Genomic DNA, 27,878 nt, shown 5'->3' with positions numbered 1-27,878 from the left:
GCTTGTTGTATGACCGGTATATCCTAAAGTAGTGGAGGCCAACACAGGGCTCAAGAGCCAAATGTGGCTCCTAGGCAGGTCAAGTGCGGCTCAGGAAATATGCATTTTTCTTACTTTGCAACATAACTCGATTCAAAACAGGAAAAACAGGGACCCTCCTGCAGGCTATAACATATTCAAAAAATCCACAGCCAACGAACACAAGCGAGTCAGTCACATGACCAACTGACGTTACCCACTCAGTCGGGTGCGTCTTGTGGCTCTCTCGGTCACATGAAATATTTCAGCTTGTGGCAGGAAGGGTCAGTAAGTTTGGCCACCAGTGGTAATTAGTAACAGGGCATTAACATAAGGTCGGAGCGAGATTTTTAACCCTTGTTCTCAAACATTTACGACCTCGCACGTGCTGTATTAAATAACAAAAATCCGAATCACATTTTTTGGGAAAACACCCTCCAAATTCCAGAGTGAATAGTTTCAAAACGGACATCTTTTCATTCACTTGTTGCAAAATATGCAACTGCAAGTTGCTCTGTTATTATAGACTCTGGCTGTTTACGCAGCAAATTCTTTCCAGTCGTTCCGCTGTTCGAAGCAGTTCCAGTGGTGAGCAGGTCACATGGCTGGCAAGCACATATCACCCAAATATGGCCAGGGTTAGTCCATGCCCAGTGGGGGAGGGAATTATAGAATCGTTTACAGCAGCTGAGCACACATCCTAAACAGCAAACATTTAGTTCACACTTGTATTTACATTATCCATAATTAGTGAATTAAAAAAACTGAACATTATAGTGAGCCGTGCTTAACTTCAAAAACTGAGGTAATGACTTCATGGGCGTTGACACCCAATGTCAGGGATGTACAACGCTGTATCATCACGCTCTGTCCACACACACGCAGACGCAAAATAAACACATCAGCAATCGACCATGAAAAACAACATGGTATATCCCTGTGACAGTGCAATTAAATGGTGAAGTAAATGTCCAGGCATACTGCCAGCCATGTCCGACACCAACGTGAAGGATGAGAAAATCCAGCAGATGATTTTCTGGTCTGCCAGGTCGTGATAATTTATCATTGTGCCGAAAATCGGTGGGTCGAATGCTCACAAGCGAAAGAACGGGGTGCACACACGTGAACGAACTCATGCTGTGGCTTGGAAAAAACTTGCAAAAAATAGCAAATATTCAAAACGTAAAGTGTTTGATACATTACAACTATATGTGTAGTCGTTGCGCTTTCAATGTATAGCTGCCTTTACAAATAATAAAATATAGCATTTCCATACGTATATTCATTTCATGGCCTCTTTTCTATCACCACTACTCATCTGAAAATGGCTGCGTTTGGTTTTCTGAGTTTGTTAGAAACAAAATTAGTTATGAGGCAAAGAGGGCAACCATAGCTTATCAACCATAGCTTATCAACCACCGCATCACAAGAACACAAATACAGGAAAAATATTCAACCCATCGCACACCAATGAATAACAGACCTGTACTTAAATCAACTGCATTGGTACAATGGTGGTACTACTTTCTTCCATCGTTTATTTGGGTTTACAGCTTTATTGTTCTTTGGTTCTTTTGGTTAAGTCACGTCTAAAGATAAAATAATAAATTAAATAATAGCATATTACGACGTTTAGATTGCAACACAAGCAATCATCATCAGGCATAAAAGAAATAGCAACAAAAATCTAACTATTCCATTTATGCCTGATGATGATTGCTTGTGTTGCAATCGAAACGTCGTAATATGCTATTATTTAATTTATTATTTTATCTTTAGACGTGACTTAACCGAAAGAACCAAAGAATAATTCATGCAGTCACGAAAGCTCCAAAATGAAGCTTTATTGTTATTGACGTTTCGGAGAAATTTAATATTTAATGTAAACATAAGCATCCACGATCGAAGATAATAAATTGTGTGGGCCTTTCAAACACTACAAATGGGTACTGTGCTCAACGTACGTGGCACACATACCTGGAGTGGTGGTGCATTGGTTAATGTACTGTGTAATGAGCAGCTGACATGAGTTGAATTTCTGGCCCTGACCAACAGCAGTGCCAAGTGATATCTGAAACAGTCGTGGGATGTACCCTCGTTCCTCCAACCCTCCCCCATCCCAACCCCTACACCAGCTCACACTGGCCGGTATGGTGAAGTATGATATAAAAAAAAACAACCTTCTGTATCAGACATTGAATTTTAGTTTAGCCAGTTTCTCAGCTACTTTACAGGAACAAATACATAAATATTAGAGAGAATGAGGACATGGTCCTAAAACAATATTGTACAACAAATCAGGTATTTAAAATGGTCCTAAACGAAACACACACGAATACAAAAAGTGCTATCATGTGTGAGCAAGAGACACAGGAAAGGTTAGGTTCAGGTGCAAGTATGCTCTGCATTGTTGTTATCACGCTCTGGGTTGTTGTATCGCTCTGACCCGCCTTTACTGGACGTCTGTGAAAAAGAGCTTCATATCTGATTGAATTCCTCCACTAAAAATAAATATTATGAATCTATATTTTGGTTTAACAGGGAAATAAAGAATGGGGAGTGAATGGAGAGAAGCAAGCTGCAGATTAACTGCAAGAATGTTCCAGAAACATGGAGCAGCAACGCACAAAAAAACTTTATCAAACAAAGTTTTAGCAAATTAAAATTTTAGTAGGAATAAGGAGGCACTTCTGAGGCGATGGGTGGGAGTTTGAGGAACTAACTGGTCCTTTAGGCAATCGCTGGATTTGTTTAAGAGAAAATTGCATGGGGAGGCCTTTGTCCAGCAGGGCATAGACTGCGGACTGTGTATTATTATGCTGATTGAAAATAGGCTCCGAAGTAACAAACACACACTCAGTTTGGTGTTTTAACATCGTAACACCTGTTTTTTTACATCTTAACACCTGTTTTGTTGCCAGAAAAAAGGGGAAAACCTATTCTCATACATGGGAAAATGCATCGCTGAATAGGTCAACCAAAACCATATAGCACAAACCAAGGGCATGTTTATAGAGGGCATCTTACAATGTTTGGTTAGCGTTTAAATAGGTAATGCACTTGTAAATGTTAGTGTATTACTGTGTAAGGTTTTATTAGTTACAATCCAAAACTGGAAATGGTGGAGTGTTTTTTCAGCTTCCCACTGGAATGCCAGTATTTGTTGCAAGATTGGGGTCCTTGTGAAACCGACTTTTGCCAAAGGTCAAAACCAACTTAATTACTTTTCAGAAATTCCCATTATGGATAATTCATCCCCTTAAGATATGCGACAGCATCTTCTGCACAGTAGCACATTTTTTTGTTCCACAAACCGAAGTTTTACAGTGTTGAAATTGTCAGGATGAGGGTTGGGTTTTCACGACCAGGTTATATGTATCTATGTATGTTGAACTTCTTTTGCACCGTACGTAGCCAACTGTGCCATTTGTAAGTGTGGGAGGAGAATGTCTCATGAAGGAGCTTTAAAAAAATGGGGCATATCACGGGCAGGAAGAAGAATATCTCACAATACCAGAAGCGGGGATAACTACACGCAAATGGATTGTCTTGATTGGAGTATTATTACACAACTGACAAAAAACTGGTACTATTAATGTCCCGGGAAAGACTTACATATTTTCCAGGACAGCAGCTACATCGAAAGTGGATGATTCTAGGTAAACCATAAAAGGTTGGGAAACCTTAAGCTGGGTCTACATCGCAACATTTCAATCTCAAGACCAATGTGCACAAAGTGCCTCGGATTAAAACTTCCATCTTTTTTTGACCATCATTCATCGCGGCGATGTCATAAATACAGATGCTCATAATACTGTGCAACAGTAGATTGCATGTTTTCCATTTAGCATTGGGCTTCATTTTAGGTGAGAATTATGTTTTGCCTCATGCTTTGATGGTTATAATAGGACTGGCTACTGGTTATAATACGACTGGAATAATGCAACGATTCATCTATCAATATTGATTCGATCAATATGTATTCTTCTCCTTCGTATGCACATCGAAGCGTGTGTTTAAGAATCTATTATTTCGATGCTTGCACTGGACGTATTGAGTTCATGTCACCCCTCCAGCCACTAGAAGTACTATTCAACACAAATGTAAAACTATTGTATTCCTGAATAGTGATGACCCTGAATTGCAACAATTCTTCTCATCGATTGAGGGTTAAATATTCTACCCCGCTGAACACCTTCCGTTATAAATGTGGAGATGAATGCACTGTTTGGATTTTTTTTTCCTCAAAGAATTCGAAAAGTAGTTCTCACTAAGTCCACGTGGTTTATTATTTCCATCTTGAAATCCTCATAAAGTAATTTAAGATGTGCCTCAACATTCCTATGCGATGTCCCAGGGGTAAAATTAACATTTGTCAAATTGCATTGAGACCCAGTTATCCCTTGAAATAGATACGTTAGTCTCAATGGACTCTCACCTGCTTTAAATAAAGTTGACGATTTATTGAAACTAATGGCAGAAAAAAGGCAAAGTTTAAATGGGAAAATTTCTTCACATTGGTCAAACTACCAAAAATGATTGCGCATCTTACAAATAATATACCAGTGGCAAAGAACCATGATGCTATTATCAAATTAGATCAAGCATACTTCTAACTTAACAAATAAACAATACAAAAATAATTCATACGCATGGATTAGTTTATGCTGCCCAACATGGCAACTCAACTTTATCAAGTATTTTTTAACATTAGGTCATATTTCTGAGCGTTATTGTTCATCCTCATTTCGCACAAAAGAGAGACAGACCGTCAGCTTAAACTATTTTGACCTTGGTTGGAAAGCGTTTAAACATAAATGAGATAAGAACAAGATTGGGGTAGCTGTGTTTGACCTTCATCAGCCATGATGTGTTTTTTTTTTACCCAACGTGATGCACTCAATGAATACAGGAAGCTCATTGTTCTTCTAACAATACTGGAAAGACCTGCGGGGAGTTGCTGCCCTGCTGACCCAGAAACACATGCGATGTCTGTCAATAAGTAGCCAGCTGCAATCACCGGTGTGGGACTTGGCTCTGGCCCTGTGCTGCAATTATTACATTCCAAAACACGTGTGAGGTACACTCTCCGAAAATGTCAATTCAACGCCTGTGTACTGGACAGAGGAGACTGTGTGGTTATATTCTTCTTCATTTTTCAGTAAAGCGTTTTGCAGAAAAAAGTTACAACAAATATTTAGGAACGGCAACAAATGTTATAAATTATGTCTCGGTTCATGAGCCATTCCAACAACGCCTTTGGTTGACAGTAAAACTAGATACATTTGCATCACGAGGCCTCCTTGCAAAAGGTTTAAGTTTTGTCGCCAGAAAAAAGGGGGAAAACCCTATTAGTATATTTTGGTACCGGCAAAGGAGGCCTCATGATATAGATGCTTACCCCAGCCCTCATTACTCTGATAGTGTGTTGTCTTTTAACTGTGCACCTTTTGGCGTCCTCTGGCCGAACACCGTATGAGACTAGGCTCTCAGGAAAGCTGTCTCTGGTGTGGACCAATCAGTTTCAAGGACAATGCATACATTATCAGAGTGTTGTTGTTTTTTGCATTCTGACTGCAAGTATTGTGGTTAATGTAAACATGATTCCTTTCAAAAGGTTTCAGTTTTGTCGCCAAAAAAAAGGGGGGAAAACCCTATTATTAGATACATTTGCTTTGGTGCTGCTGTTCAATGGTCTTGAAAGGGAACAGTTAAATGTGTTTTGTTGTTCTGTTCCCAAGTTGTAGTTTTATTCAGAAACGCTTTAGAAAAGTTAAAACAACATGTTGAGTCTCCTGCAATGTGCATGAATTGGTCCTACGATGTTACCACGGTGGCGTGTGACACTGCTGTGCAAAACGTCAGAGTCATGCTGGATGGCTCTCCGTTGTGTTCTGGGGTTTGGTACCCCCGCGTGTTTCCCAGCGTGACGTCTGACGTTTCGATCCACGTACCGTTGCTGCTCCAGGAATCGATTCGTTTCCCGAAGAAGCTTCCCAGCACGTGACACAACCCAGTGCCATGGTGACATCGGAGTGCTGTGGTGTGTTTGGCCAGACCTAAATGTGTGTTAAAGCCCCTTTAAAGCCCCTTGTGGCAGATGTAAATCTAGGGGCCTATATTTTGAATGAGGTATGGAAAGAGGATAGTGCTGGAGCTAACCTTTGTGGGCAAATGAATAGATTAAGCAACACAGTCCTCAAGAAGTTACCTATGATTAGCTTTATGAAGCATTTAAAAAGCTGTTATTTTCATTTTTGGACTCTGCTAATGTGTCTATCATCTGCTTGCAGCAGGCTATGCGAAAATATGGCCATAGTCTCTCATGGGTAATAGATACGTGACATTTCCTGCAAATGATGAGTCATGTTTTACATTTACACAATCAAATAGCATAAAATACAGCACCTCAAATATGACCTACTCCCTAAGCGGCTACATCCATTCTTACAATGCGACTTATAGCTTCACCGATCTAACAAAAGAAAAACATTATTTCCTCGTAATTAAAATATTTTATTCAAGTTAAAGATGTATTCGACGGTAATAAGATATATGACCGAATGATTTAACAAATCGCTTTCAAGCATAGTCAAATTAATTTGAAATATTTACGTACCCTATGCATTATTACAGAGTGAAGCCATTGAGCAGGGGCGAGTGCAGTGACCTTGGTTCAATAAACTGGCCACCGCTAACATCGGTGGCGAGTGATATTTGAACCGGTCCTGAACTCCCCACCAAACCGACCTACGCGCTTGTCAGAATGGTGACAAACGATCAAACAACACTAAAGATGACAAGGTGTGGAGAGGCCGTCATCCCACAGGGGATAGACAAACGGCTGTTAAGTATTTTATTTAAAAACAAAAATGACAATACAACACTCTATATGATAACGTACTTTCAAATGTGTTTCAGAGATTAAAAAAGATATATATCCATGGGAAACATGCTTAAATGTTGTGACATATCTCCGCGCGTGTACCCCCGTGTTCGAAAGCTCCGATGTCACCAACTCGACTGTGAATCTTAATTTTAGAACTTAATAATAATAACTCGACTGTGGTTTCCAATCAGTGGAGATGTTGCCGTCCAGTAATCTCCTTGTGGTGTGTGTGAATGCCTCATTAGAGGCAGAGATCCCAATCACTTCTCCCCCTGGACCTTTGTGCCTCTTCCCCTCGGCTGCTCTCAAAAAAGGGGAGGCCGCACACAGGCAGGCATCGCCGGTGTCCCGTTTCATCCCCACAAGCGCCACTGGCCCGCCTGCGCACTTTAGACGAACGCCCGGACCTCCGAGCGTCCGCTCTCAAAGTGCTCGCAGACAGCATCCGGCACTGTCACGGGACCGTCACCTTCGACGTTAGCGCGTTGCGAATTTACACGTCCTTCACCCGTCCCTTCTGTGATGACGTGCGTTCATTCGGCGGATATCAAGCCTTGGAAGATTACATCCGCCCCGCACGGTTCCGTTTCAACACGTGCTTCACGTTTGCTCCAGCAATGATGGAGATGACAGTTGTCACACCTTTAAATTGGGATAAAAGCCACAGGCTAAATCGCATCGTGAATTGGTGAGCATGTGCGATGATGCTCGGGGACAAGCCAGATAATTAAGTGCTCACTTTATAATTAGGCAAAGTAACCGATCTCACATTTATCTCCACTGTATTTGTGTGCGTGTGCGCATGTACAGCCCTTTGTCAATCCACAGCTGGATTAACAGTGGACTCCCCTTGCTGCACGATGAAGGCGAAGAGCATAGGCATGGGAGCATAGAAGCACAGTGCTACAACAGATTTAGCTGTACTGCCCTCTGCTTACCACAACATAGCCCTGCAGCCTTTAACACCTGTTGCACGTGGAAGTCACCCTGTCAAGCACTATCAAGGCTCAACGTACGGCTTAGCTTCAGAGACGTAATGAGATTGACCGCACTTTGGGTGCTCTGGGCATAGGTATTCTGTATCAGTGTATATGTGTGTATGTTGAAGTTCTTTCGCACAGTACGTAGACAACCCGTGCTAATTGGAGGTGCGAAATAAATATTGCACGACATTTTAACGTCTTAAAGCCACGTATATAATGCTCGTGCCGCACTGAGTGGCACATAATAAGAATGACATTAGCAACACGTACGCGTTCATTCGGAAATGTTAACGAACCATCATGGGACCTCCCTTGCCAGTATCAAAACATCACCAGAGGTCGCCACAAATACATGTGGTTAATGCAGACAATGATTCCTTGCAAAAAGGTTCAGTTTGGTGTTTTAATATCTTAACACCTAAATTTTGAATTCAAGCTTTCGTGACTGCAGGGATTCATATTTTTGGTTATTTCGGTAAAGTCACGTAGAAGGGAAATAATAAAATAATGAAAATATCGAACAATAAAAATTCTCACGACGTTTCGACTGCAACACATGATGATGATTGTTTGTGTTTCAGTCGAAACGTCGTGAGAATTTGTATTGTTTCATATTTTTATTATTTTATTATTTCCCTTCTACGTGACTTTACCGAAAGAACCAAGAATATATCTTAACACCTCTTTTATTGCCAGATAGGGTGCAACCTATTCTTATGTTAACGAACCAGTTGGTGCATTCTAAACAATACACAGACAACTCAAGCTAATTTGTCTGCCAGCATCTGAACTCCACGTGCTTTAGTTTCCAGGCCCCACCGCAGAAGTCGGTTCTGTGTCGTTATCCTATTCTTGCGTGTGGCGGCAATATGTTCTGGAGTTAAGTGCCAATGTCGAGGTCTGCTCGCCACAATTAGGGTTTCAGGAGAGAATTTCTGTAATTTCGCTATTGCTCCTCCATTGAAGGGGCGCTGACTGCAGTGGTTTACGAATACGGTCCATAATTTGGGTTGCATGGCCAGTCGCATTACTGTGCCTTGTGTCTTTTCGCGTTTCATTCGCCAAGGAAATGTGTTGGCGCATAGGCCTGCGGATAGTAGAATACGGAGGCTGTATCGGGGGAGGACGATATCATTGAGAAGTGGCATTATGCCTGCAGTAGCAGTGCCTTTTCTTGTGGAGATCGAATGACGTGCTTAACAATAAGCGGCTATTGTTTGCCGCTGCAATGACCACCAGCAAAAAATAAGAACTATCGCACTCCCTCCCTCCCCATCACCCCAAACAGCAGGGTTCGTTTGCAGACTGTGCAATTGCCAGTGTTTAGAGAACACCATGGGTAAAACTTAATGGATTTCTATTGCACTATATTTACCCAGGAATGCCTCGGCCGAAGGCGTCAATGTCAAGGCTGTTTTCCGGGCGGTTCTGTTTGGCAGGCGTGTAAGACTGGAATTAATTGATTAAAATTGATTTTGGTTCTTCCCCTCATGATACATGCACCGTGAGAAGCCTGTGTGAGAATCGATTGGTGTTTTTTTTTCTTTCCCCGTGACCTTTGCAGCCACTAGAGGCGCTACATTCACCACTACGGTTTTAAAAACAAGTGCGTACGTTCTGGAATCGAATTATGGCAGTTCATTGCATCACGAGGCAGGTTGAATCATTAATTGCTACAGATGTTGGGCCAGTTCATTTGTATTTCCTTTTCCTCTGAGTAAGGGTCATTGCCCAAATCGTCAGGCCTACACAGTCGAGTGTATATGCTTATGTCTTTGAGGCAGTGCGAACATTAATGTGGATTGCATTCGTGGTTCATGGGAGGGTTATACTGGTAGGAACGAAGTGGACCAGACCACCAATAGATTATACCGTCCGTCCGTCCGTCCGTCCGTGTATCAACATCGCCCCCTACTGCAAACACTTGGCATGACCCTGTCCGACAAGATGGCCGCCCGCTCCCCCTGCGATCTGTGAATTAAACAAGATGGCCGTCGCTTCCGGCGCCTCACGGCGAAACTTTTTGATCGACTGACTATGGGCGAACTCATTTATTCTGGTGGGTGAACAGTGGCGGGGAGGAGTGGAGGAGGAATTGATGATAAAAACAAACTTGCACCATCGTTACAGCTGCCGCGACGAGATATGTGGGAGGAGAAGCGGCGACCGCTGCCTTGCAGGTGAGAGGTGCGTGTGTGTGTGTGCGCGTGTGTGCGCGTGCGTGCGTGTGTGTATGTGTGTGCGTGTGCGTGTGTATGCGCGTGTGTGTGCGTGTCTGTGTGTGCGTGTGTGCGTGCGTGTGTGTATATGTGTCACTGTGTGCGTGTGTGTGCGTGCGTGTGTGCGTGTCCGGCCCACTCGAGCGGCGTGATGAATGGGCGCTATTGGGCTTCGGATCGTTATTCACGGCGAACTGGAAGCGTAGCAACACAACTTCATTACGTGTGCGTGCGTGCATGTGTGTGTACGTGTGTGTGTGCGTGCGGTGTGTGTGCGTGTGTACGTGTGTGCGCGTATGTGCGTGTGTGTGTGCGCGTGTGTGTGCGGTCGATATCCCTGTACCGGTATTAGTATTATTCCTACCAGCCCACCCCGCAGGGTCCTGTTCTTCAGGTCCCTGAGAACACCCACGTAATAAAAGGTGATAAAAGACAAACATCCCCCATACAGCCTGTAACAGGCAGCTGGGGCAAGTGCTGTTAGCGAATCGCACCTAAGAAGCCCGGCACGGCACACGAGGGGGTGGGGTAAGCCAGCACCACGACTGGCCTCCTTTGTCTCCCTAGTGGTGATGTTTACACACCACACCAGGTACTCATTTGAGGCCGAGTCGACCTAAGGGAGACACAGGACCGGTTCAGAACTCGCGTCGCCAGGTTCGTAGCGCAGCGCCATATCCGCTACACTACCGCTCCCCACAAAGGTGTTGAAGGACACTATAAATAAAACACGGGCACACTTTCTTGACAACAACTTGTGCCTTCAGGTTGTAAAGCGTTGTTGTTGTTCAGAGTGGTGCCGTGACGTTTTCAATGCTGGACAGCTCCTTCTTGAATGATTAACTGCCCGAAGAGGCAGGCTCACGCCACGTGGGAGCGAAACGTCACACACACACACGCGTCATGCCGAGCAGCACGTGGTACGACCAGCACGTGGTACGACCAGAATACACATCGAGGAGTTTGTAACACGACATTGCTCGTTACAAAAACAATCTTGTTTTAGAAAAAGGCACCCGTTTTATGGACCATGCTATTTGCTCAGGCAATGTTATGTAGTAGTAAGCATGTCTAGACATTGCGCTTCTTCCGTTTCTGAAGAAACTCCAAGAGCGGACATCGTGCCAAATAATACCACGGGAGAACTCCAAAACATATGGGAGAGCAATACAGCAACAAGTGTGGAAAGTAAAGCAACAGCCAAACCCACTTGCTGTGCTGCTTTGTAAAAAAAAACATCATTCGGGTGTGTCACTCGTAAGATGATATAGCTGCAATGCGACCTCCACAAACTGCTGGACCCACAGGCACCCAGAACCACGCCCGGCACGAAATATATTCACCAGTAATAACATGGCTCCAGAATGACAACACAAACGCATTTGCTGTGTAGCCAGTAGTGTACACTAATGTAAAAATGTATATTACACCAAATCGATCACTACTGCCACACTGTTGCAAATGCCTCCACGATTGCACTCTGAGAACACTTTAATGGATATGCAATGAATAGTTAATTGTGTGTATAATACCCAACTGTTACCTGGTGCCAAAAAGGAAACTTTTCAATTTGTGCAAGAAAGAAACAATATACAAGGACATGCATAATGCTCTGCAGGCTTAAAAAGTTGAATCAATAATTCTCCATTACCATGCTATCAGGTTATCAATCTGTTTACCTCATCCACTAAAAAAACTGCATGGAATCTAGAATTTGCCGTATTTCAGCGCAACAGTGACATTGCTCAACAGGAACACGAAGCTATGTACAATAAACTACTTTAATGTAACCTGCACATTTTCATATCCTATATCATTATCCATCCTTTTTTGTCCTCAGGTAATTTTATATTGCACGTATTTTTGGGTAGAAGTACAAAATGTACAATTTTAGAAGTTATCTGTCATTACCGTATAAATGTTCTGCCCAATTACGATGAAACGATGTTTTTACATAAACATTTGAAAGCAGTTTTTTATGTTATTTATCCAAATTAGATTTCATTTGGGCTCTCGGAATCATAAGACGAAGATATTTTAATTTAGAACTAATAAAATAGCAGTGCCATCAGCCTGTAATAAGAATAGCCATGGAAGTAAACATGACAGAACTACTTCTAAAGTCCCTTCAATAGCCTTGTAGCCACAAGTCACACCCTTTAATGCCACGCAAAGATTGGCACATATCGATCAAACTAAAACAATTAACTGTTAAGGCTACAATGCACCAAATTAAGCGAAAAATCTCATTTAATGTGATGTTTTTTATGCAGTCATTGGTGAGAGGGCAGAAATCATCAACTCGCTACATTTGATAATCCTGTTTAAATCGTAGTCAGCTTCCTGGATCTGGATTCGAACCCAGGCCTCAGCTACGCAGGCTCAGTGCTCTGACACCGAAGCCACCATGGTCACCGTGCCAATATTATTCTTGACATGCACTGTATTAAAACTGGCCAATTCTATATTAAATTAAGCAACTTAATGCTCATGAACAAAATAAAAAAAATATAAATATACTACTGACAACTTCAGAGTTTACACCGTCACGGCATTAAAAAACATCACTGAACGTTTCTATTTTAGTGCCTGTAATCCTACTACAGTACTGTACTAGAGTAGCATTGTAATAAAATAAACCACGCTTAGTTAATTGGCAGTGATTTATTTATATAAATGGCGTCCATACAAGTTGGTAGAGTTGTTGGTCTTTTCTACCAATTCATGCCACTTTCTCTGGCCAATCTCATTCACTCCTTCATGTTGCTGGCTCTTAAGAGAATATTCAACAACAGTAAGTAGTTTGTTGTGCTACATAATGACCCAAATTGCTGTCCATTAAACAAACAAAAAACACTTGGCTTTTGCTAATCTGGCTTGACGTTCACACCAAAATGTTCAGCCAATGTGTTTGTTAAACTGAATGTGTTTGTAAATAAATAAATTGGCCGGCACACGTACGCACATGGCTCAATGGGGGTTTTCTTTTCAATTCACAATGTTGCCCGTAGCGAGCTCAACCGGATTTGCTGTGATATAATGTGGAGCACGTGGTGTGTGTGTGTGGACTGTTGTGATGTTGGACAAAGGGGGGTGAAAATATTTTTTTTAAGGAACTAAGGGAATGTACAATGAATTGTTTTAATTTAGCTTGCATGATGTTGTGTTAGTCTTAAAGCCATTTGTAGTTGTATTAACAGTTACTTCATTGACTCTTTTTTCTGCTTCCCGCAATCACAAGGGCCTTTATACCAGAATAACAGACAAAGCATAGACCCACACCTCAAGCGATCATGATATAAGAACACTGCAATAGAGTCCAACTGCTTAATTACTTGATTGTTTGCAGATGTGTGCCACTTTTGTGTTGAATCCTTTGTTCTGAGCAGTAAAACAAATCTTTCATTGGATTAAACAAAAAATGTATAGTGCATTATGTTGTTATATTATAGTGATAGTGCACTAATCTTGTTTTCAATTTTTTTTGTATTGGGTATGACTCATTAAAATCCATTATATACCAACTCCCTTAACAAAGCGTGCTTGGATCTTCAGAAGTTCCTTACATATGGGAAATGTAAAATATCCTGCCGGTGTTTTTTAGTTCTCGTGTATACATCAGAGGTCGCAACCGGGTACCCGATACCCATACCCTACCCGATACCCGGCTACCCGTACCCGGCTGGGTACGGGTACGGGTACCCGTTTGCGACCCTGGTGCGGCCGGGTACGGGTACGGGTAGGCCGTGAGTCACTGGTGAGTAACCGTTTGTCACTCATTTCGGGTAGGGTACGGGTACAGGTAGGGAACGGGTACCCGTACCCGGCCGGGTACGGGTACCCATTTGCGACCCTGGTGCGGCCGGGTACGGGTACGGGTAAGGAATCAAAACCCGTTTGCAACCTCTGGTATACATGTTCCAGTGCAAATATATAACAATATATGTTTGTGTGGAAAAAGAGAAGATAATCGGCTACTTATTTGTTTGGTCTTCATTTAGTAACAAACATAAATTTTTTTACTCAAATAAGTCCTTCTCATGTAATTATCGTGACAGAACAGGAATTCCGGGATTCATTTTGCACTTAATGATATAAAACCCTATTATTGTAAAGGACGAGGCATGAATATATTACATGTAATTTTATTATTTCAATTCATACCAATGGCCAAGAGACACTATTAATATTAGTTTTTAATATTGTCAAGTTATTACAAGTACGTACTGTCGTCAATTTTGCAAGCTGGCCCAGCGGTAGAGTGAGCAGCAGCTCGTAATCGGAGAGTTGCAAGTTCAAATCCTGGTTAGAGGTTGGCGCGATCCATCATCCTTCCAGGGTTGATAAAATTTGTACCACTCTGTGGGGAAGTCAACGATGATTGTGTTCTGGATAGACTCGCCTCCGCCATAGGAATGTGGAATTTCTGCCACTGGTTCAGGGTTGTTAGCAGGAGATGAGCACCGCCTCGATGCTCATTTGAGAGTGGAAATCACTGCGAGGAGGACAGCGGGGTTTTCTTTCACGAAGAGACGTTGGAATCTGAAGTGTCCACCCAAGGTGGCAGCGAGTTATCTCCTGCAAAACAGATCTACCTCTGTAACCATGTGCCAAATCCACAGCACAGAGCACTCGGACTAATTTCACACCATGCTACTCAAGTAATATTAACCACTTCAATTGCCGTGTTATATAAACAAACAGTGAAAGAGTTGTAATGGAAATGCTTAAATAAAACTGCCTTTAAGGGGGTGGAGCAGAGGGACTAGGTTTCGTGAGATGGTAGGTGCTGTTGTTGTGTGTCGAGAAATTGGTTATTCACTGCAGGCGATTTATATTCGTAAAAAAAAGGTTACGAATTTTTTTTACAACTCGACAGTTATTTGAGCAAGTGGTAATTCTCTAATAATTCATGTAAAATGGTGCAAGGACAATCTTTTAGCAACTTTGCTTCAAAGCACAACAAATGCAGTGTCTTCATACGGTAGTTGTAGAGTTTTACGGAGGGCTGCTAATATAAGTAATTTAAGTATATGTATGTTGACATTATTTTGCATCGAATGTAGCCAACAAGTGACCATTCAAATGCGAAGTTGTTGGTTTGATTACAAAACTGTTTAAATGCATTACATTACAATTTTAGAATATAATTACGTCATTTTCAAGGTGAGTATGGCTTTTTGGGTGGTTAAGCTTGCTTTTGAGTTCATTTCATAGGTTAAAGATCCAACGCGGTCCTCAGCTGTGGTGTTGTGCACATTACATGGAAATAACGTGCATTATAGCCAGCTTGCATAAAGCCATAAATTACAATACCCCAGACATGCATTTAAAATGGGTACCTTTGATGTGATCACAATGCACAGGCTTTACTCACTATTTGCAAGTGTAATGTTCGTGAAATAAAAAAAAAGCTAAATGGACCTCAAGTAACCAGTCACATTACATATTTAAGAATTTGTGTACATTTTTGTACATTTCAGAACTAAATGCCACAACAATATTGCCCATGGCATTACATATTACCATTCATATGAGAACACCCAATTTGAATCGATCAGGTTACTTAAAAAAAGGAATTACTATATCTTGAATAAAAAAAATATAACAACATCTTAACTGCCTGTATTTGACGATAAAATGTTGTGACATGTGTGCATCACTGCCCAGCACATGAAGTTGCCTTGTCATCTCAATAAACTTGTTCATGCATGAAGCCCTTCCAGAACATATTGCTCCACAGTAAAAACAGGTTGCTTGAAGCAATCACACCTCTTCTTAGGTTTTTTCGGTAAAGTCACGTAGAAAGTAAAATAAAAAAAATCACGACGTTTCGGAGGCAACATTTTATTTTACTTTCTACGTGACTTTACCGGAAAAAACCTAAGAAGATGATTCCTTGCAGTCACGAAAGCTTCAAATCTAGAACAATCACACCTCCTCTTAACAATAATTCCCTGTACGCACACATTATCGGCTTTCGTGCATTCATGGGCTAAAGTATCATAACACAGAGGAACGGATTATTCTTATGCCTCTACCGCACCACCATCACATTAGAAAAAGTACTATATGTGGTATATCTATTTATACAGCTGAGTAGGAAGAAGCACGGTGATTGAAGAAACATGCCCATTGCTTCAAATGCCACGCCGGGAGAGTGCGCTAACAATTATACCACGGCAACATCCTGGTTCATTGGTATTATAGATCAAATATTTGTTTTTACAGTGTCCTAAAACACGAGAGTTGCGAGATCCTTTGGCAGTAACAAAACATCCCTTGAGCATGACTATCAGCCCACGATCAATTCTGGTCATCTCAATGCTTTCCAAATCAAAGACATCAACATCCCTGTCAAATCGCAGAATAAATGACAGGGACTGCTGAAGACATTTCCTCTCCAGTGCAGAAAAACAAACAGGATCTTTCCACTTAGACAACTATAGCAGATGGGGCATGGAATGCACCCAGGTGGCAGATGAAAAATCAAAATTATTCCGTGGGGTTTCTGCATTGCCTTAGGTTTGTGCTTGCATTGCCAATTGCACGTGCCATTAGATATGGAAAGGAGGTGTTGTTCTTTCAGCAAGAGCACTAGGGTGAAACGCTCTTCCAATGAGCGTATTTACAGAGTTAAGATGCACATGTGAAAATCTCGAAAGAGTGCTGCTTGCATACACAGTGCAAACTTTGCGTGCCAACTGCCTAGCCACTTATGCCAATACTATATTTTACTTTGGTTGCTGCAATGGAATCTATTTAAATCAATAAAGTTCTGTGCTATTTAAAATTATGTCATTACGGTGCTTTATAATAATATTCACCTACTATGTGTACATTTTGACTTGCATAGATAATGGTTTATATAAGACACAAATATATTGTCAAATTTTTACTTAAAACTTTTGTGACTGCAAGAATTCATATTCTTGGTTCTTTCGGTAAAGTCATGTAGATAGAAAATAAAATTAAAATAATACAATAAAATGAAAATGTTTTTTTCTATCTACGTGACTTTACCGAAAGAACCAAGAATATGAATATATAGTCATATGCATACGTATAAACATAAGTGTTTATGCATGCATGATGTATTCCTTCGTCGTGACACACATGCATACTGCACTTATAATTATGCCCAATACAAAGGGCAATGAATGCTCTTCAGAGGCACACCAAGCCATTTGCCATGAAGTGTCATCTGTGCAGGAGAGAGATGGGCCCGGCTCCTGTGTTGAAACTGCAACCTCAGCCCTTTGACAGCCTCCATCGGTCTTCTCGCGAGCCTCATCTCTAACGACTCTCCAAATCCCTCGTAGGATGCATCAATACAATAGAACACAATGCCCAACAGATGAGGTCTGACACAACATGCACACATTCATTTACATGTAAACTGGCATTTTTGTCCACCCAAGTTAGACATTGTGCAAGGTTTTTTTTTACATAGTGCATAAGGTAAACCATCATCAGTAGCCATTGTCTATTCACTTGCGCTCGGTAAACCTTCGAACACTAGAAATTGATGATCACTTACAGAATGATATTTGACCATACAGGGGTATGTTTGGGTCATTTTTCCTCGGAAAACGAAACCATGACATAATTGTTTTTGCTTGACACACAAATGCAGCTTGCACATTCCAATGGAAACGGTATGCATGGTATATCTCATGGAAAGCTTGATAATGTAAACAATTTAGTGCAAACAAAACTGCCTTTCACACAGTAATATCAATCGTGCTCAGCTCATGAAACAAAGTTATTTTCGTGAGTGCTTTAATAAGAGACTAAAGTTACGTTTCAGTAAACATTTGTTTGTAGCAAGATGACAGACTATTTCTCCACAAAGTCACCCTCTTCTTCTTGGTTCTTTCGGTAAAGTCACGTAGAAGGGAAGTAATAAAATAATAAAAATAAAACATAACAAAATAATTCTCACGACGTTTCGGCAGCAACGCAAGCAGCCGTCCTCAGGTGCGTTGTGGCCGAAACGTCGTGAGAATTATTTTATTATGTTTTATTTTTATTATTTTATTACTTCCCTTCTACGTGATGACTTTACCGAAAGAACCAAGAAGATGAATCCCTGCAGTCACGAAAGCTTTAAATCGAAATTTAAGTCACCCTCTACTAACATACAGGTGTCCACAAGCTTCCTAATGGCAACAGACGTTTGGGGATTGGTCCATTCGCAATGACTCCATCATTGGGTTCACAGCCTCGCCTGCCACGTGGAGATGCTTTCCCATGGGGCAACTGCTGGGCTGTATAGTCCTGAGCATCCCCATCCAAGCCATGCCAACAACTATAACATTGCACATGCAGTGTGTGTGTGTGGGCATGCACGATTGTGATGGCAAATCACTTCCTTTTGAAACAGTCCACGGCGTTTCCAATGAATGCCAGGATTCGTACAAGATCAACCTCTCGACAGGAGATGAAGCATTAATTGGCCTACCACTTCGGTCATCTCAAACATGCTCACATCCCGACTGCAACCATTCCATAGAATTGTCAATTTTGCCCCGATATGTTGCAGTTGTTACCATATTGTATCTTAATTATTCGCGACATTTCAACTTGACTTTACATCCTCAGAACAAATCATGAATAACAGCTCACTATGCTTCTAATGCATGGTTGTTCAAGGGTGCTGCCATCTTTGGTCATGTGATATGTATGTCATCAAGTAGAAATCTCTGAAAAAAATATTTCACATTTGTAGCAGTCATGCCCCATTCACGACACAATGTCGACCAAAAGTGTGCTGACAAAGTCTGTTTACCGACTGATAAATATTACGAATTGCAGCAATTTGAAAGAATGAAATTACTAACATAAACGATATCTGAAATGTTAACCTGGTATGGCAACGTTTTAATTTACAAGTGATTGAATGCCGTGGATGAAATGTTAACATGAAGCTGTAAAAAAGATAACAGTTTAATGTACTGTATTGACATGGCCAAAAACAAAACAAGACACTTTCTACATGTGCAAAATGCTTTTTTAAGAGCTGAATTGTCAGAGTACTGTGCATAAATATTACATGGCTGTGTTTATTCAATGTTATTTTCACAACTGTGCTGCTGCACATTAAATCAGTTTGAAAGCTTCACAGTTTGTTTATGCATATGTAAGTTAATATTTCAAGAATTATAAAATGCACACTATATATATTAAATTCGAATATGATGAAAACCAGACTGTTAATGCTATTCGTGACTTTTTTGCCAACACGTTTTCAAACATTTCAAAACTCATGGACATGAAGAAAAATACATTTCGTTACGAATTAAGACTAATTCAAATAAATGTCTGGTATGGGTTTATTTTTACTTATTTCTGTTAACGTGAGATTATTCCGTTTCTAAAAACCTGTCCAAGAGGACAACCATGATAGAGATGAAGCGACGTGATCAGTGCACGCGCAGGAATGAGGTGGACGGTAGTAGCACTGGAGAGTGGGTGATGATGACACCGTGGCGTGGGCCTTCATCCAGCAGTGGAGAGAAACAACGTTATATTCTTGGTTCTTTCGGTAAAGTCACATAGAAGGGAAATAATAAATAATAAAATATTTGTAAATACGGCTATTATTTTATTATTTCCCTTCTACGTGACTTTACCGAAAGAACCAAGAATATGAATCCCTGCAGTCACAAAAGCTTTAAATCAAAAGAAACAACGTTGTTGATGATCATGTTTCAAAATAATAATTGCAGGTATGAAGTTTTAACATGAAACCAGTGTGTACTAAACTTATAATGCTTTCAAAACACAAAACCTTTTTTCATTTTGATATGTAACGAGGCACTGGCTTGCTCCACCGTGATGCCAAAATGTATTTCAGTCATCAATCTTCTTATGGTCCTGCTCAGTAAATTAAAAGTCTAAAAAGCTCACTTGTACAAGGTCTACTGGGATGATCCATATCAAGACAAATTATCTCAAGACAAAAACCAGCGGAGCTTGCCATGACCAGGTACGGAGCGTGTGACCTCTTGTGGTCTGACGTCTGTCATAATGCCTCAATGCGTTATAATCTCGGTTGAGGAATGTGCCCACGTTCTGTTTACAGCTGAAGCTGGATATAAGCGCACCCCTTTATAAACACGGTTGTGGTACAAGCAACAACATCCTTATATTCCACTGGTGGGGGAAGGAAAAACGTCTGATAAAAGCACACTTTGAATATAAGAACACCTGGCCATGCTCCTCAGGTGTGCTTATACTCAGCTTCTACTGTAATATATTACTTTTAATTAATGATTGTTGTCACATTATAGGTGTTCCACAACAACCAGATCCCCTCATAGATGCTCTCTTGTCAAAACGAAAACATACATGATTCCTATAGGTTTTCTCTTGTACATTAGCAGATTGTGCAGCACAATACACAACTGCCTGTCTTGTGGCTAAAGGGCCAACAGGAGCCTAGGATGACGTGGAGTTATGGCACTTTCATGCTCAATCGATCGATCAAACCCAGGCACCACAACACAGGTAATGCCCCTCTATCCCGACTTGTGTTTTGCAATTTCAAGTTGAGCACTCTGACCTTGCGAACTCTATCCAAACTAGGCACAAACAAACCACACTCGGGGGTGTATACGCTGCCCTTCTCTGGCAATACAATTCGAAGGGGGCAATTTACAATTTCACAGCCAATAGATGCCTGTGGATTATATACAATGCCCAAGTGGTGCTAATAAAAATAAGTGTTTTGCAACTGGGACTTGCTGTTCAACTGCAGTATTTCACAAGTTCGAGTGCCTACAAAGTATGTCATCAAAAAAGTAAAAAAAATAACAGCTGTTGTTTGGTGTTACATTTTAGACATTCATGCTCATTTTAAGGGCAAAATTTCTCACTCGGTATTTTCCAGAACGCTGTTAGGCTAGTTTGGAATAGGAACACTGCAATTGGCAGTCACTACCACTCGAGTACATGGTACGCTTATCCATAATAAGCAGGTATTATTGTACCTAATACTTCTACAGTCCCCCATGAGGAAAAAATAAGCATCATGAAGACAAAATATGGTGAGATGGAAGTGGCATGCTAAAATAATTCTTGGAACAATATTCCACATTGTTGTGGCTGATATTATGCACTTTGTGTTTTTTTATATACATACACACATTTATTTTCTATTGGAAATGCCTCCAGCAACCAGATTCATAGTTAAGCTATTTCCTATAAATAGAACTTCCAGTCAAAGTATCGAGCATATTTCTTGGCCGGGAATGGCTATTGGAATTCAAGCTTCATACATTTCTCAATTTTTGCCAAAATATCATGAATGGGTGCTTTGAACCAGCCTCAACGGTGTACCTTTACAGCCAAACCAGCAACCATTTTAGACCCTTATAATTCTAAACAATGACTACAAGTGATTTTTAACATCAAACACGAGTTTTGAAACGGTTTTTTGGCACCAGGGTGGTAAGATGTTAACTACCTCGCCTGGTATACAGGAGGTCGTGGATACAATCCTGACGCCTGCTGTATGTTTAGAGTTTGCATGTTCTCCCCGTGGCTGTGTGTAATCTTCTCCGGGTCCTCCGGTTTTTCCCTCCAAATTTATAATCAACGTGTAGTTTAGAGTATTTGGCTGCTATAAATGTCCACATGATAAGCCAACTTTTTTGAGCTATCATTTGTGGTCAGGTTGTGCATTTGAAAAAAAGCTATATCGCTCATTGTGCCCAATCTAAAATAAAATAAAAGTATTGTTCAGCTTAGTTTCCATTGAAGTCACCAGAGCAAGAACAATATCCATCCATTTTGTTCATTTTTTTGTGTAAAGGTAAAGGTGCAGCCATGAAATTGCTTGCTCATCCTACCAGTGGCAGAAGGGCCTCAACGAGAAGAAACTCCAAAGAGCCCCTCATTCGAGATATTTGGCCTACTCTTCCATTCTGTCCAGACATTTGGGAAGAAGTGGGAATGCCTTACACTTTACCCCACCACACCAAACCTGCTGATCGACTGGTGTACCCATTTATACTGCGTGGTAAACAGGAGTGCGAAGATTTATGAAACTTGCCCAGGAATACAAGTCCAGTTGGCTGACCATTTCACCATAGCACCATCCAAATATAATTTATAATACTGATTGCATTGTTTAAACACACATGATGATTATAATGTAACAATTAATTCAGAAAAAGGGCAAATTCTGACGGAAATTTCACCTGCTGAAGCAGGAACAAGAGACTTAATTTAAGAATAGATTTTTTTCCCCTTTTTTTGGCAAAAAAACTGAAACCTTTTTTTTACAAGGAATCATGTCTGAATTAACCACAATACTGGTCAGAATGCAAACAAAAAACATACTCTGATAATATATTCATTGTCCTTGAAACTGCTGGTCCACACCAGAGACAGCTTTCTTTTGAGCCTATATATTATCATGATGAAGAGACTTAATTCCATATCACAATTCTGACACGACATTTTTAAGAATGTTCTTGTTACTCATAACCTGTGCCTACCTCTAAATATAGCTAGGCTTCGTGGCATGATTGATATAATTTTGGGCAAGCGTATTAACGCGCCATTCATGCAATTCATCCAAGTGTTTCCCATCTCGGAGGTTGTAACTTCCCTTCAATAATTATTAACCTGGATATTACCTTCGCATAGCCCCCCTCAAACACCCCACCCCCCATAGTCCCCCATACAGTACAATCCAATTAACACGTTGTGTTTAAAACTCAGCTGTTTCAACGAATTGAGAGAGGACAACATATGGCTGGCTCAGCTAGACAACAACAACTCAACACTCAAGCAGGTGACAAGGCCACGACACGTGACAAGGTCACCACAGTGACCCGCCTTTTGTTCCAAGTTCCAGACAGACCTGGACAGATGTTAATCCAGAGCTCTAAATGGCACCGATTAATAATTAAACTCGCCGAGTTTTCATCGCACAACAATGTGATGCAAATGTGAACACCCTGCAGCCATACTTTGAAATAAAGAATACATATATAATGTAAACAATGCACAGCCAGGCCATTTGTCATTCTATTAATTTGGCTTGCCCATCGGTTCCCTTGTAGAATGTTTAAGTGTAATCAATACGCACATCATAAAGAAAGGTATTTAATTAGAGACTTGGCCTGAGAAGTGTGCTAAAATAAGAATTCATTCAGCCCAGGCAAAGCTTTGATTAATGAGAAAGCCTTCAAACTGGCATGCCTCATATTGTCTAGTCTAGAAGCTACTGTCAGTGAAAACTCAGAATATGTGACAACATCCACAGGAAACCTCAAAACCAGCTGAGAAGAGCATCTGCCTAAGTGAAATGCATCATTTTCTCTTTGCTCAGCGGTACAGACACATCACTGCACTGTTGTAATATCATACATATGAAGATAATGCATAATCAAAAGAGAAAGTACTTATTTATTTTATACACTGTACAGATGGCATTTTAAATGTATAAGTTCAAGCTTACGTGACTTGCCTTCTCCTAATGTACTTATGCAGGCAAGGCTATTTTGGTCGAGGATTGTAGGCAGCTCATTGGCTCAATATGATAAGTCTGCGAGTACGAAGCTAACCCTTTGAGTTTCAGGGCGAGGTTTCGAGCAGCGATGATTTATTTCCTTCTGCCTTGGTGTGTTTGAGCATTTCTATGACTGATGGAATTCAGGATGAAAATGATGAAAGAGAGGCAAGGAACAGCAGAACGGAGGAAGCAGCTTACCACAAAATGCCTGTGCAAGAAAGTTTTCAATCAGTACATAATTCCGGATAGGACTGACATAAGATGTATAAACATGGACATTCACAAATAATATGGAATACAACATGGAACGTTTGTAAAATAAGCATGGGGAGATGCATACTTGGAATTACACCACAAGACAGAGAGAGGAGCATTGGAATCAGGCCACAAACACAAATCAGACGTCATATTGACCGTTGAGAAAAGTAAGGGAGCTTGGCTAAGAGACACCACTCAAATGGATGATGGCTGCTGTAAAAACAAACTGGTGATGGAACGGCAGTCAAGGGAGAGAACACGCAAGCAAGGATGACCACTGCATAAATGGAGCAATGAGATCAGTTTAAATGCGAGCAATGAGATTCAATACTGTACAGAAGGCATGTGAGGGTTGGCAAGGCTGTGAGGAGACCTTCATCCAGCAGCGGATAAACAATGGCTGATGATGAAGCTCAAAGTAGTACAAAAAATGCTTTTATGGTGCATTGTCTTTGAGTTGTGCGCCTTTTGGCGTCATCTGGTCCAACCCATGTGAGACTAGGCTCTAAGGAAAGCTGTCTCGGGTGTGGACCAATCAACTTCAAGGACAGTGCATACGTTATCAGAGTTATGTTTTTTGTTTGCATTATGACTGCAGGTATTGTGTTCTATGCAAACATGACTCCTCGTAAAAAAGGTGTCAGTTTTGTTGCCAGATAAAAGGGTAAAAAAACAATTTTACTTCGTGTGGAAACAAACGTCGAACTCCGTTGTGCTGGCAGGGAATTAGGTGTCCAGAACTGATGCTGCACCACGTATGCAGGGCGGTCCACAATATAATGAGCAGCAGATGGCATGTAATAATATTTATCTGAGAATTCCCTTCAATTACTTTTCACAATGTACATTTGTCAAACACGTGTTTGTCCTGTTTATGGCCTCATGCAATATTCTCTTCTGAAAGACAAACATTGCAATGAACATTCTAGAATTAAAGGGCCTAAAAAAATACTGACGCTCATAAAAATACATTACTTTTTCCTCGTACTGTGAGCCCCATTTATAAAATATAGTACACATTGTAAGCACATTTTACAAACATATTAGATTGTTTTCACGGAATATATTTTTTCCAAATAACCAGCAGCCTATGGTAATGCCTGTATCAATATTTCTTGATCACATGTGGAATGTCCTTTGGCTTCCAGAAAACACAGGCACTCCCAAGAGGAAAGCCTGACCCTGGCAGTAAAAGTCTGGAATCTCAGAATACAAAGACAAGCTTTCCTTGTCCAATGTTACAAACACTCACAGTTAACGGTTAAGTACAGAGGGACAGCCAAATTGGTGACAAACCAGCCACCCAATCATTAAGCAATCAGCAATAGTATCTAGAAAGCCCATCATCCATATGCTCTGTCAGCTTACCACCATACCGAACTCCGAAGCCAGTAAACCTCCCCAGTCAAGTGAACTAGTTAAGTCCCCTGGCCATAAGATAATCTAATAAACCAACATAACAGCCACGCACCACTTTGTAGCTGGCCAACCAAACTACCCAGCCAAATAAGGCACAGGGCAATTCGTGTTGCTCGTGTAGAGAGCTTTGGAAAACCTATCTGGAGACTTCCACACTGACTCGGGTGTGTCCAACAGCTGCAGGTCATAAAACGCCCCCACACAGAGACATACGCACGCTCTTCCGATGGGATTCCTTCCCATTCTCAATTAACCTTGCGATGCTCCGCACGAAACTGTTTTCTCAACACAACAATGTCAACATCGAGGTTTTTTTTTTAAAAGCCCTTTGTCAATCCACTGCTGGACGAAGGTCTCCCCACACCGTGATGTTCATTGGGGGTTGTCTGACCATACTTCATCACGCTGGTCAGGTCGGGTTGTTGATGTGGGGGGAGGGGCAGGGGGCAGGGGTTGGAGGGGGTTCAGGACCAGTTCAGTAATCACTCGTCACTGATGCTGGTCGTGATCGGAAATCAAACTCAGGTGTTAGGGTTTATAGTGCAGTGTGCTAACCACTGCGCCACTGACCCCCCCCCCCAAACAACGGTGGAGTTTTGTGTAAAGAGACGCTATAAAAAGTAAATGAGGAAACTTCAGAGTTCAGAATGATGTTCTCATGTTACCACAGCGCACGTCATTAGAACTCAACGAACTTTTGTCATTTTAAAATCAATCGATCATATCTGACTGCGATTTGAGGTTGCTATACTCTGGAATAATTTGCGTCGTATTTTTCTGCTCCTCGTTAAAATCCAAGACGCCATAATTATGACAAGATTACAAAAGAAGAACTTCTATGCCATTTATCAATCGATACCAATCGTGTTGGATATTCGAGAGACACCAACCCCATTCATGGTGAAGCACATCACCAGCGCACATGACCGCAAATCGGCCCTCGTCCGATTTTCCCACAAAAAGCCAAGAACATTCTCTCATTGTGCTTTGGTGGAACTCCGAGATGTATCTTGTTTTTTAGTGTTCAGTTTGTCGTCGTTTCCCACCGCACACCTCCAATTAGCACGGTTGGCGACGTACGGTGAGAATGAAGTTCAACTACCTCTGTATCAATGCCATGGCCATGGAAGAGATGACGCAGTTGTCCCGACTTGCGTGAACCCGTGGGCCACCTGAGTTCAAGTCCCGGCTACGGATAACATCGGTGGCGACTGCTACCCGAACCTCTCCAACCCACCACTGTCAATCGCGGTGAAGTATGGCCAAACAGCCCCCCTATAACAACGTCCTCTTAGTCCAGCGGTGCATCGACAATTGCACTTGCACGTTGTCAAATGGCACATAAACACGCTCTCCCAACAGGCTCGTTAACCTTCAAGACGTAAACGCTTACAACGCATCACAAACACAAAGATTCCCCCCGCCTACAAAGCATTCGACTATTGGGATAAGTGCTGTTAGCGAGCACCTATTAAAGGGCCCCGGCATGGCGCACGAGGTGGTGTGGTTGTGGTCAGCAGCCGCACCAGGTTATGAACTAATTTAAGGCCGAGTCGACCTAGGGGAGGCCCAAACACCAGTTCAGATATTTTGCCACCGGCAGTTTGGTGGCCGTGAGCTGGGAGTCGAACTCGGTTTGGCCGGGTTCGTAGCACATCGCATCACACACACGCGATCATCTTATCCCGGGCCACAACACGTTTCGTCAATTCAATAAAGAATCCTTTACATCACCACCCTTCTATATATACATACACACGCGCGCTGCGCATAGACGTATCTACACCTCCCTTGTGAAAGATGTAGTAGCCACGCAGTTGACTTATACGTTATGAATACAACACAGCTCTGTTGTGAACGCGAGAGTAAGAGCACCAACCTTCTGAATGAAGTTCAGACGTTGTTTAGTCGGGGCGCGCCACGCGCAAAATCCACCACCACGACCACCAGCAGCAGCACCACCACCAGCACCACTAGCAGCAGCTCCCTCTCGAGATGCTCGCACGCGTTCTTGTGCTAGACAGCACCACCAACACCAACGCACGCTGCTGCTGCTCCTCCGTACGCTGACACAGTCATAATAATAATCACGGATCGGCGTCCCGGGCACAACGCACGCGCGTGGATTAGCTGCCGGGGCTATCCCGTCTCCGTGTTAATCTGTAATATTTAAGCGCTGCAGTAAAGGCGGGTGGGCGCCTCCTCTTCCCAGCACCTCCTAAGAGGTTATTCCAGCAGCAGCAGCGGCGTATGACAGCGTGGGTTTATCCCGAGCACGTCACAGCAGCAGCAGCAGGAGGAGGATGATGATGAGTGCGTGGATTGCCTGTGTGGCACCCCCGCTCCTGCCACTAAGCAATGCATCCCCCGCCCACTCTCCTTCTCCCCTCCACCCCCTCCCTCCACCTCCCTCCCCCTCCACCCGCTCCTCCACTCCCTCCTCCACCTCCCTCCCCCTCCTCTGCCCCCTCCACCCCCTCCCTCCCCCTCCACCCCCTCCCCTGCCACCCCCCCCTCCCCTGCCACCCCCCCCCTCCTCCACCCCCTCCCTCATCCTCCCTCCT

General features: G+C 42.0%; 1 protein-coding gene across 20 annotated transcripts in view; it reads right to left on the bottom strand.

Annotated features, from left to right (window-relative positions):
- Positions 1-27,668, bottom strand: part of LOC144934165 (sorbin and SH3 domain-containing protein 1-like) — a 134,022-nt gene extending 106,354 nt beyond the window's left edge. For 16 of the 20 annotated variants that reach the window (XM_078859684.1, XM_078859685.1, XM_078859689.1 and 13 more), the window contains exon 1: positions 27,194-27,667. The gene's annotated coding sequence lies outside the window, so the exon portion shown is untranslated. Of the gene's footprint in view, positions 1-27,193 lie in introns of all 20 variants that reach the window. The other 4 variants (XM_078859686.1, XM_078859694.1, XM_078859699.1 and 1 more) reach the window with 2 other exon arrangements.
- Positions 27,669-27,878: the final 210 nt, after the last annotated feature.

This window comes from Lampetra fluviatilis, chromosome 9 (assembly GCF_964198595.1).
Source record: "Lampetra fluviatilis chromosome 9, kcLamFluv1.1, whole genome shotgun sequence".
In the NCBI taxonomy this organism is placed as follows: Eukaryota; Metazoa; Chordata; class Hyperoartia; order Petromyzontiformes; family Petromyzontidae; genus Lampetra; species Lampetra fluviatilis.
This window is presented reverse-complemented; position numbering and strand designations above follow the sequence as displayed.